The sequence below is a fragment of the Myotis brandtii genome, unplaced genomic scaffold (assembly GCF_000412655.1).
Source record: "Myotis brandtii unplaced genomic scaffold, ASM41265v1 scaffold464, whole genome shotgun sequence".
Lineage (NCBI taxonomy): Eukaryota > Metazoa > Chordata > Mammalia > Chiroptera > Vespertilionidae > Myotis > Myotis brandtii.
This window is the reverse complement of record NW_005367743.1, coordinates 713,120-724,792: the sequence shown is the minus strand read 5'-3', so window position 1 is coordinate 724,792 and position 11,673 is coordinate 713,120. Positions and strand designations below refer to the sequence as shown.

The following is an 11,673-nucleotide window of genomic DNA, read 5'->3' as shown; positions in this document are numbered from 1 at the left end:
TAATTTTTTAGGGGTGAGTTGGATTTGATTACATTGTGGGAGAGGGATAGGACAACCTGAAAAATGGCACAGAGGGGAGAGACAACTTGATGTATATGAAGAAGTAAAAGTGGTTTGGCCCTGTGGGAAGGGCAAGGACGAGCCAGGCCGCAGGGGAAGGCAGGCCGGTGGGAGGCAGGGCCAGTCGTGGAGAGCCTTGTGTACCACACTTGGACCAAAGCCTACTGGGAGGAGGGAGGCACTGTGGGCTGCCATCAGGGGACTGAAGTGGTCGGCCTTCTGGTGGCTGGGTCATTGAGGGTGGACTTGACAGGGCAGAGATTGCTCCAGGAAGGAGCAGATGCCAAGTTCCAGGAAAGATGGTTAGGACCTGAATCAGGGCAGGAGCTAGTGGTGAAGGACAGGAGGGCATGGACTTGAGAAAGATCCAAGAGGTGAAGTCAGAAATACACAAGAGGAGCTGAGAGTGGGAGAGAGGGAGCAGACAAGAAGTTCCAGGGTGTCCCCAGCTGAGACTGAGCACAGAAAAAGGAGGCTCTGGTTTCATGGACATTGTGCCTTCAGGGCTGGAGGTATTGAGGCTGAGGTGTGTGCCCCATGTCGCTGTTCCCTGGTTTCTATGGCACTTGCTCCCTGCCATGCCCTCTGTGACCTGCTGCTTCTCTTTACCTGATGGCCTGGGATGGCCTCTTGCTCTTTAATTCGATTGCTTTGCATCTGGGTTCTCTGCTGTGATTTGTAGCTGTGGGGATGGGAGACAGTAAATTATTTTTTTGAGAGAAGCGTCACTCATGGATGGATTGGGATATGAATGACAATAGATCCCCCATTGGAGGACACTGTGACTTAACTCTTCTGGGTCTTCTCCCTTAGCCCAGAGGGGGGTCTTCAGATCCCCTCTTTATCTGGCTGACTTCATTCATTCTTCACATTCTGTCAGATGTCCCTTTTCCTGGTCTCCCTGATCAGAGAGACTCCCCCAGTTAAGCATGTGCACAGCACTGTGAACTTACGCTTTGTATCTCATCCCAGTTGCAATTTAACTTTGTGATATTGTCATTAAGCCTGTTAAACTATAGACTGTAAGCCCCATGAAGGCAGGGATTATGCTAGTTTCTCTCACCATTGTATCCCTAGTACCTTCTGGCTCTTGGTAAGTGCTCTACCAGCAAGGTAGTCAGGCAGTAGGGCTCTGGATCAAGGTCCCAGCAGAAACAGGTGGCACATTCTAAGAAGGAATTGGAAGGATTCTAATGAAGGGACTCTCTATCAAGGAGGGAAAGGGTTAAGGGACCAATCCAGGGACTAGCATTGGACTAGCCCTGGTAGGAGGAGGTTACTGCTTGTTATAGATTACAGTTTGTCCCCCCAAGAAGATATTTTGAAGTCCTAACCTCTAGTTCCCATGAATGTGACTTTTTTTTTTTTTTTGGAAATAGGGTCTTTGCAGATGAAATCAAGTTGAGATGAGGACATTAGGGTGGGCCCCCATCTGATATGACTGGTGTCCTTATAAGAAGAGAAGAGGAGACACATACAGGGAAGACAGCCATGGGATACTGGAGATGAGATTGGAGAGATGCACCTATAAGCCAAGGACACCAAATTTGTTGGCAACTACCAGAAGCTAGGAGAGGCAAGGAAGGATTCTCCCCCATGTGTTTCGGAGGGAGCATGGTAATGTCAACACCTTCGTTTCACTCTTTGGCCTCCAGATCTGTGAGGCAATCGAATTTTGTTCTAAGCTACCTGGATATGTAGCACTTTGTTCCAGCAGCCTGAGGAGACTAATACACCACTCCTGGGCCTGAAGGGACAGGGGGAGGAGTGGCCTGTCCGCAGAGGGGCCCCTTGCCAGGAGCTGTGGCCCAGGTGTGAGAATGCAACTATGGAACTATGGCAGGAAGCAAACAGGGGAATAAATGCCTTGATCTCTCCCCTCTCCCAGTTTCTAATTTCCATTTCCTGTCTCCCATTAGCCCATATCTTGTGATAGCCACAGGGCAAAGGAGTTTGGTGATAAGGCCTATAGAAGTCAGCCTCTTAAAAAAAAAAAGAGAAGGGTGGGGGGAGGGGGAAGAAGTCAGCCTCTTAGGCACAGGGTAGAGCAGCCGTGGGCAAACTACGGCCTGCGGGCCGGATCAGCCCGTTTGAAATGAATAAAACTAAAAAAAAAAAAGACCGTACCCTTTTATGTAATGATGTTTACTTTGAATTTATATTAGTTCACACAAACACTCCATCCATGCTTTTGTTCCGGCCCTCCGGTCCAGTTTAAGAACCCATTGTGGCCCTCGAGTCAAAAAGTTTGCCCACCCCTGGGGTAGAGTGGCCAAGGGGGAGAGATCTGAAGGGCAAGCAGTCGGTCCCACCTGGTAGGTAAGTAAATACTGAATGAATGGATGGATGAATGCGAGCATGGCGGAGACAGAACTCCCAGGTAATCCTTGTTGCTAGTTTGGAACCAGACAGCTTTATGGTACTGCTCTGTTTCCATCCAGAGAAGAGAAGAGAGGAGTCATGGGTTTTTGTTTTTAAATAGGACTTTTGTGTCTAGCTTCAAGCCCTGCCTTCTGGCTCAGCACCCAGGTTCTCAGTCCTGTGACGCCTCCCTCTTTATGTAGCCAGCACCTTAAGGCCGGATTCTATTTTAAGGCTGTAAGTGAGGTAATTGGTCTGACAACAGAAACACAGCTGTAATTATAAAGTGCCAGCCTCCAAAGCAGAAAAGCCATCGGCCCCCAAGGGCTGCCAACATAAATGACTCAGTAATTCATACACACGTGGGCCAGGCCAGGCCAGCACATCCTCCTGTAACGTGGAGGTCCACTGTGCAGGGGGTGGGGTGGGGGGCTGGTGGGGAGGAACATTCGGATAATTCAGCTCCTGTGGCGATCTATGTGCGGTCTCAACATCCAGCCATTGCCAGCTCTGCTAGCCAGAGCAGTAATTCAGGGGACTCAGGGTTAGGTCCACCAACGGATGGGCCAAGTGGGCAGAATGGACCAGATCACTCCTCTAGTGGAAATACTGTCCGGAGCAGGCTGCACTGGCCAAGTCTGTGAAGCCGGTTTGCATGTCACTAAGACATCTGCAGTGCAATCAGCTCAGCTGCTTGGCTTTGCGGAGGCGAAGTGGCTGCTTACTCCCATTCCAAAGCAGGGCCCTTGTCTAGGGGAGGCCAGAGAAAAAGAGCCTGCGATTTTGCTTGACTGGTCTGGCCTGAAATTTTTGTATTTCTCAGATTAGAAATAACCGAGTGAGGCTAGGTTTTAAATTTTAATTTATATTTGGTTGTAGAAACAGGACATAGCACACGTAGACACTTAGATGGAATACATTTTAGTTATTCCCATCTATCCCTCAGACTTTTGAACTTTACTAATGATGCTACTCATTTGTCTCAGAATTACCTCTGCTGTCTTCAGACAACAAACATTCACAGGAGTCTTCCATGTGCAGGCCACTGTGGGGAAAACGTAAGTGGTGGCGCCTCCCTCTGAGGTGTTACTACTTTTCCTTTCTTTAGCAAACAGAACGCCAGTCTGTTTCTGCAGAAGCAGAACTAGATGGGCACCTCAGCGCAGATGTGGAGACTCCTCGCTTACTAAGCAGATATAAGGCAGGTGGGAGACCTGGAGAAAAGATGCAAAATGATTTCTTTGAGAACTTCTTTGGTATGAAAAACTCGAGGGAGGAAATGTCTGATTTGCACAAGGAGTCCCAGGGTGTTCTGGGAGGGAAGGGCTGGGTATTCATTTTATTAGTCAAGATTTGCAAGGTTATGCTGCTTTAACAAAGAACCCCAAAGTTTCTTACAACAACAATAGCAGCAGCAACAACAAAGGTTTTTTTGTCACTGAGGCAGTGTAGCTATCATGGGTTGACCATGGCTTTATTCCCTTCATTCTGGGACCCTGGCTAGTGGAGCAGCTTCTATAGGAGGCCCTGTTTGGTCATCATAGCAGAGGGGAAAAGTCATATAAGTTATACTTTGGTTCTTACAATTTCTGCTCCAAAGTGTATATACCCCACATTTCAATTCCTCCCACACATAAATGGCTAAAACAAGTCCTGGGGCAACCCCTGAGGTTAGCAGGGCAGGATTGTATAATTCTCCCCTAGGGTGGAAAGATGGAGTTTTTGGTGAACATTCATGCCGTCTACACATGTACTTACACCTTCCTCCTGAGGTTCAGAATTGGAGAGCTCTGTTGGGATTGGCAGCAGGCTGGCTCTAACCAGTCGCAGGGGTGGGCAGCTGAACCCTCAAAGTGAAGTGACCAGGAAGTTTGAGGTAGATAGATAGATAGATAGATAGATGAGTTACCGGATGGATCCACCTGACTGATACAGAAGAGAAGAAGGCAGTGGTTCTGGTCCATGAGGTGCTTGTTGGAGCTCATCTTGATCCAGTTCTTCTGGGGTTGCTCACGCTGGGAATTAGCTGAAGGAATCCCGGGGGGAGAAGCTCATCAGACCTTGGGTGTAGCTTTCTTGACTGAGCATCACCTCGAGGGATCACTGCTGTGGCTTCCAGGAGACACGTTGCCTATCTTGACTACACAGGACAGGGAAACTTCCCCCCAGCTACCAGCCTGCCACTGCTGCTGGCCAGCCAGAGAGGACTAAATAGGACCTGGGCCCTCCCCAAAACTTCTAATTTTCTTTGCATTTTCCCCCTGTTCCCTACCTACACACTAATGCCTACATATCATATATCTCTGGATATATAAAGGCAAAGGAGTTGGGGCCTTGGAAATCAGAAAGAATTTTCAGCTACTATCAATTCCAGGACTCAGTTGGAGTATGCTGTTTGTACCAGAAACTGTAAAGGGGGTCATCTCAGTCATATAAAAATGTGTAAGTCACAGTTCCTGAAAGAAGTATGACCTAGAAGGCCAAGACATATAACTTAGAAAAACTCAAGGCAATATTAATAAGAGCAATAGGTATTAAATATGAGAGACAAAGAACCTTTCAGTTTGTCAGTCCACTGAATGTTGAGGATGCTTTTTACCGCGGTGAGGCTGACCCTGGCTGATATACTGTGTGTGTGTGTGTGTGTGTGTGTGTGTGTGTGTGTGTGTGTGTGTGTGTTTGATGTGGTGCGGGGAGGTGGGAGTCGGCATCAGGGAGGCGGAGGTGGAGGTGGAGGTGGTGGTGGGGTGATTCCGGAAGGCATTTCTCAGGATGGAAAGTTCTCCGGTGTGGCATCTTCACTGCTCTTTGGCTCGATTCCACAGAAGGAGAAGACATTGCTGAGACTTCATGGAGGAAGTGGTTGGTGTCTCTGACAGTTAAATCCCATTATCTCCCCTGAACTCTTGCCTAGAGGGGGTTGATGAATAGATGTGAACATTCAGGATGAAGCTGTAACTTACAGTAAGTGGCGAGTCTGCTCTGCTCAGAGCCAATGGGTGGCTGGGCTGGGAACCCAGGAGCCATAGCCAGGGCGGAGTTGGAGGGCCTGCTCCCAGCAGGCGTCAGGAGCAGAGGCTGGTTATGCGGAGAATTTCCTGCCTCTGCAGTCCCAACGCCAATAACCACAGCTTAGCGAATTCACCTCCTGGCCACTTTTGGTGAATTTTCAAAAAATACCTCAGAAGCTCTTTCAGGCTTGTCCTTAAAATCCAAACCCCGTCCAGGGCTGGTTTCACTTCTGAATCAGATTTTGGTAAATAACTGACAACTAGTTTCTTTTCAACAGCTTTCAAAATGGAAGGACTTTTTCTTTTCCTCCTAATTTAGAAATGCTGGGGGAAAGAATTTGTTCTTGATAGACTGAGAGGTGGGTGGAGAGTTGGGGAGAGGTTAGAAAAATACCTTGGTGTTTGGATGGTGCGGCCGGAGCCAGTGCCGGCCAGGGGCTGGGATGGGGCTGACGGGTGGGATGGGGTCGTCAGGAGCTGATTATACAGGGTGTTGTCATTTACAAAAAAGGGTGAGACCAGCTTAGGGCAAGGAACAAGGAGTCAATTAACAGACAGGCACCAGCCCTGCCTGTTGTGAGGATGAGAGAGGTGACCCCAGAGACTTCCACCCGCTCACTAGGGTCCCCGGGAACAGTTTCACTCCCTATCTGGGAGGGAGGTGGGAGGTAGGAGGTGGGAGGTGTGTGTCTTGATTTGAAGGAGCTGGAAAAACAGGGGTGCATTAGGCCAGCTGGTGTAGATAAAGTATTCCTGGGGTACACTTGGGGTAATTTGAGGGACAAACAATGCCTAAGGGGGGGAGGGTTATAGGCATTTGAATGGCTTCAGTAAAGTCTATTTAGTTGCAACATCTACATCTGGTCTTCCTCTTCCCTTTTCTTGTGAACTTATAAAGAGTGGTGTTCAGTGGAGACAGAACTAATTAGGACAAAGAGTAGGATAGGAGAGGTGTGGAGGAAAGGAGAGGTCAAGGGCTGACTAGGAGGGATGAAGACTGAGAGGGAAGGGGGTGAAACTTGTGTTGTCTCCCCGCTCCCAGGTATATCCCATATTCCATATCCCCACACCAGGGTCCTGTGTGAGAGTGGAGGACTTCATTGCTTGGTACCCATGCTGCATGTTAGGTAACATAATAGTAATAATTCAGTCCATTAGGGGTTCAAGTCTTTGTGGTTCAATAATTTCTTTATTAAAGAAATGTTAAGGCAAAGGTTTTTTTTTTAAATGTGTATCATTCAAATGACTGTCCCCAGTGTTTTCTTTGCATGCCCAGGAGGAGCAGGAAAGACCCGTTCGCTGGTTAAATGAATGCCTGACTTTTTTGTGCATTGCAACTAGACTCACAAGGCACATGGCTCCATTAGAGCGAGGGTTAGACCAAATAAAAGAACGAGTAAGAATGAGTGGTAGGGGTTCATTTAAGGATTTGTAAACTCCACCTGATGGGAGTGTGTCAGAGACCTGGTTGATAGTCCCACTGTGAGCCTTACTCTTTCCCACATATTTCAAGGGAGAAACCACTTTTGCTTTCTGTGGCGGACAGAAGAATTGGCTGAAGTAGATACATTTATTGATGTTCCATTCCTGCTGACCTCTTTCAAGTTGCTTCTAGCGTGTAGAACAGAAAAGCATCTTCCCTTCAAGGGTAGATGTCATCTGCCCAGCCAGTGTGGCTCCGTGAGTGAGCATTGACCCATGAACCAGGAGGTTACGGTTTGACTCCAGGTCAGGGCACATGCCCGGGTTGCAGGTTTGATCCCCAGTGTGGGGCCTGCAGGAGGCAGCCAATCAATGATTCTCTCTCATTGATATTTCTATCCCTTTCTCCCTCTCCCTTCCTCTCTCTGAAAAATATAAAAACATAAAAGAATAGACAGCATCTGCTAAAGAGAAATGGGTGGGTTTCTTGTACTTGAGCAAGATCTCTAGTCTTCGTTGGTGAACTCACAGGTGCAGGAGTTGCATCCCTTTTTATAGGACTCTCTGCTCTGCAGTTTAGAGAAAACAGTGTCACAACTCCATGTGCAAGTAGGTGCTTGATAGCAGCTCTTCGAGAGAAGAGTTAGAGGATCTGTGGCTGAAAGGACGTTCGAGATCCTCTGGCACCTCTTCCTCTCTCGTCATGCTGTGACCTTCTGAGGGTGATTTTCATTAAAGTTTGTTTGAATGTTAAAGGACAACATTCAACTGAGTAAATTTGAAGATCTAATTGGCATTTTTAAGTGATTCATGAATTGGACAGCATCCCATCTAGCAATTAGAAGGCCGCTCGGAGGGGTTGTACAAAATGGAAGGTTTTACAGGCAGAGAGCGGGACTAAGAAGGGAAAAGAGTGGAAGGCACCTTCTCTCAGGGGAAGGCAGGGGTCTGTCAGGCAGATTGCCTCCCAAGGGCTGATCAGGAAATTCTGGGCTAGTTGGTTTAAAATTCCATTCCTTGGAGAGGCTAAAACTTCAATTAGGTTAGTTATTAAATTTGGTTTGTTGAGGTGACTTAGAAAAAGTGACTCTATTTTGGCCTTTTTGTATGTTTGTTTGTTTGTTTATTTATTTATTAACAGAATACAAATTAAAACGGGCACATGAAACTAACAAAAAGGTCAAATAAACAGAATAGCCCCAAACTGAAAACAATGTAAATATCTACCAATAGGAAGAAGGATAAGCAAAAGTGTGCTTTGTTCATACAATGGAATATTATCTATATATGTAAAAGGCTAAGCGACCATCTGACTGGTAGCTATGATGTGCAATGACCACCAGGGGGCAGACACTCAGACCAGTAGCTATGATGCGCACTGACCACCAGGGGGCAGATGCTCAACACAGGAGCTGCTGAGCTGCAGTGACTTGACAGCTGCAGTTCTCGGGTAATGCACCTCGGAACCAGAGAGGAGGGAGCCCGATTCTGGGGTGCATCACCTGAGAACCACCCTCTCGCAATCCGGGACCCCTCAGGGGATGTCGGAGAGCTGGAGGCCAGGCTGGGGGATCCCACCTGCAGGAGGGATCCCACTCATTCCACAGATGCCCTTTGAGCCATGGCCCCGCCCCAGGTGCGGCCGGCCTGGAAGGGACCACGGGAGGTTGGCTCCAGGGTGTGTCCAGCCAGTCTTGCCCAGTCCCGCCCCACTGGCCACCTTCTAATTAATTTCCTTTCAATATGCACGAATCTGTGCACCGGGGCACTAGTCCAACAATAAAAAAGAACAATTTACTGGTACAACATGGATGAGCCTAAAGAACATTATATTGAGCAAAATAATATGAAGGTATATAAAGTTGGAGAATAGGCAAAACTAGAGTATGGTGGTAGAAGTAAAAAAAGTGGTTAATTCTTTTAAAAATTTATTTATTTATTATTCTTTTATTCCCCCTCCCTCAATTTACCCCCCTTTACTTAGCTTCCACCCTACCCCAGGCCTTCAAAAAGTGGTTAATTCTTGGGGAGCTGTCTATTAACTGGAACAGAGCATGAGAGAACTTTCTAGAAGGATGGAAATGTTTTATCTTTTGTGGTGCATCGTGTGTGTGTGTGTGTGTGTGTGTGTGTGTGTGTGTGTGTGTGTATGTTACTGAGATGTATACTTAACATTTGTACATTTTACTGAAAGTAAACCCAAACCAAACCCAACATCAAGCACACAGAGTGGGAAATATGTGGTTAATGAAGCAAATTTAACAGTCAGCAGCACAAATAGAAGTCCCCTTGTCTAGCAGTTTCAGTAACTTGGGCAAGTTACTCAGTGTCTCTGAATTTCGGTTTTTCTTCTATTAAAAATAAAGAGAGGGCCCGTTTGTCCATCGCACACAGACTCTGCCACGTCAGATGGCACTGGCCTCACAGTGGAAAGGACACAGAGACTCCAATTACAGACCTTGATGCTATTCTGCCGGCACAGTGAGCCCAGGGACACAGAAATAAATGTAGCTGCCAATGCCAGCCCTGCCCGACTCCTTTCCCTGCCTTTCTGGTTCCAGCCAGCACCAGGGAGCGTTGAAAAGACCTTATGTTCAGGCCCAGACGGCGCTTCCCTCCCTCCTGCAGGGCCTTGCTTCTCCTGCGCTCCAAAGCTGCTCTTGTCCTCAACCCATTGACCTGAAAGGCTCCTTCTGTTTGGCGAATGAGTTAGAAGCCAGAGAGAAAGAGAGAGAGAGGAGGAGAGGGGGAGAGAGAGAAATATTTGAGGGTACTTGACTCACCAATCTCAGTGCCTAAACTATGTGGTCAAGATTCCAAGTCTAACTTCCGCTCAGGGAGACAAATGTCAGAGGACCTCCCTGAGACAGTTCCAAGGACATACAAAGAGTCACTGACCCCTTCCCAACCCAGCCCGCCACCCCAGGCCTCAGAGCTGGTCCTGAGCAGGGTCTCTCTCACCCCTTCATTGCCTCAGAACTCCCAAAGGGAGAAAAGTGGGGTGTCCGGTTTGGACCTAGTCACTGGAGCAGCATCTGGGTGATTTCCCTGTCTTGTTTCATTTACTCGATTTTTCTTTCTGACACAGGGAGGCGGACACGGTCAGTGGCTCTTGTTTGCTGATGGGAAAGCGTAGGCTCTGAGGCAGAGGCGACCTAACTGGAGGTCCTTGGGCAGAGGCCACCCTTGCCCTCCCTGATTTATACCCAGGATCGATGCACGAAGACCAGCTTATCTGGAGTAAACAGTCCTTGCCCAAGGCTCTCTGCTCTCAGGAGCAGGGGTCAGCGAAAGCACAGATATTGGCCCAATAACACCATAGTTTCTTAAACAGGAAGGTATTTGGAGGTCAGAGACTCCAGTTTTATTTTATAGATGAAAAAACTTAAACCTAGAGGGTGAGGTAACTTACAAAAGCCAATCAAGGCCGAAACCGGTTTGGCTCAGTGGATAGAGCATCGGCCTGCGGACTGAGGGGTCCCGGGTTCGATTCCGGTCAAGGGCATGTACCTGGGTTGCGGACACATCCCCAGTAGGAGATGTGCAGGAGGCAGCTGATCGATGTTTCTCTCTCATCGATGTTTCTAACTCTCTATCTCTCTCCCTTCCTCTCTGTAAAAAATCAATAAAATATATTAAAAAAAAAAAGCCAATCAAGGACATCAAGAACACCAGTAGCTGCATGGACTCAAATTCCTCAGCCGATCAGATAGAACAGATCACATCATATTCGTCCCCTAGTCCAGGTTCTCCAGCCTTGGTGCTATTCACATTTTGGATAATTTGTTGTGGGGCACTGTCCTCTGCATTGCAGGATGTTCAGTGGTAGATGCTAGTAGCACCCCTCGCCCCAATTGTGACAACCAAAAATGACCCCAGACATTGCCAAATGTCCCCTGGGGGACAAAATCACCCCTGGTTGAGAACTGCTGCCATAGAGTCAGTTCTTTCAGTTCAACACATAAAGATGCACTGTGATGCACTTGTTATGTGTATCTGTCTCATGCATCAGTCTGTAAGTTCTTTGAAGTCACAGATAGGCACTTATTCACCTTTATGTTTCCAGTGTCTTGCTTAGTACCTGGCATATGAGCAATATGCAATAAGTGGCCGAATGAATGAGTGAACGAATGAACAAACTCCCTGAGAGACCTTGAAATATAAACTTTCATCGCTGGATATCTAGTGTTATACTAAACATCCGCCTGGTATCAGCTGGAGGAGAGGCAGGAATTACCTGCATGTCCTTCTATCTGAGGGAAGTGGGGCCTCCTTCATCTAGTTGATGTCAGAATGTCCAAACTTGTAGAGAATTTTTATAAAAATTTATTTGAGTCAAATAAGGATATGCCTGGAAGCAAGATCTCAACAGACTAGAAAAATGCTTTGGAGAATAAGTTTGCAGTTTCTTTTATGCATTTGGAATTAAGGAGGGAAGGGAAGGAAGATTACATGAAGGTGGGAGAAAGCAAGGTGAAGATTGGGTTATAGGAGAGTTAAGATTATGGGCTCTCTTGAGGGTAGTCACTCTTTATTTTTCTTTTTAAAAAATATGTTGTTGTTTTTTATTTCAGAGAGGAAGGGAGAGGGAGAGAGAGATAGAAACAACAATGATGAGAATCACTGATCGGCTGTCTCCTGCATGCCCCCTCCCGAAGGTTGAGCATGCAACCTGGACATATGCCCTGACCTGGAATCGAACCATGACCTCCTTGTTCATAGGTCGATGCTCAATCACTGAGCTACACTGGCCAGGATTTTTTTATTTTTTATATTTAAAAAATGTATTTTCATTATTGTTTTCAGAGAGGAAGGGAGA

At 47.2% G+C, this 11,673-nt stretch overlaps 1 long non-coding RNA gene across 1 annotated transcript; it reads right to left on the bottom strand.

Moving 5' to 3' along the window:
* Window positions 1-3,270: 3,270 nt before the first annotated feature.
* LOC106727686 lies at window positions 3,271-4,377 on the bottom strand. The gene is made up of 2 exons (XR_001363925.1): window positions 4,180-4,377; window positions 3,271-3,635 (listed from the first exon to the last, which is right to left on the bottom strand). It is a non-coding gene; the product is annotated as an uncharacterized LOC106727686 (long non-coding RNA).
* Window positions 4,378-11,673: the final 7,296 nt, after the last annotated feature.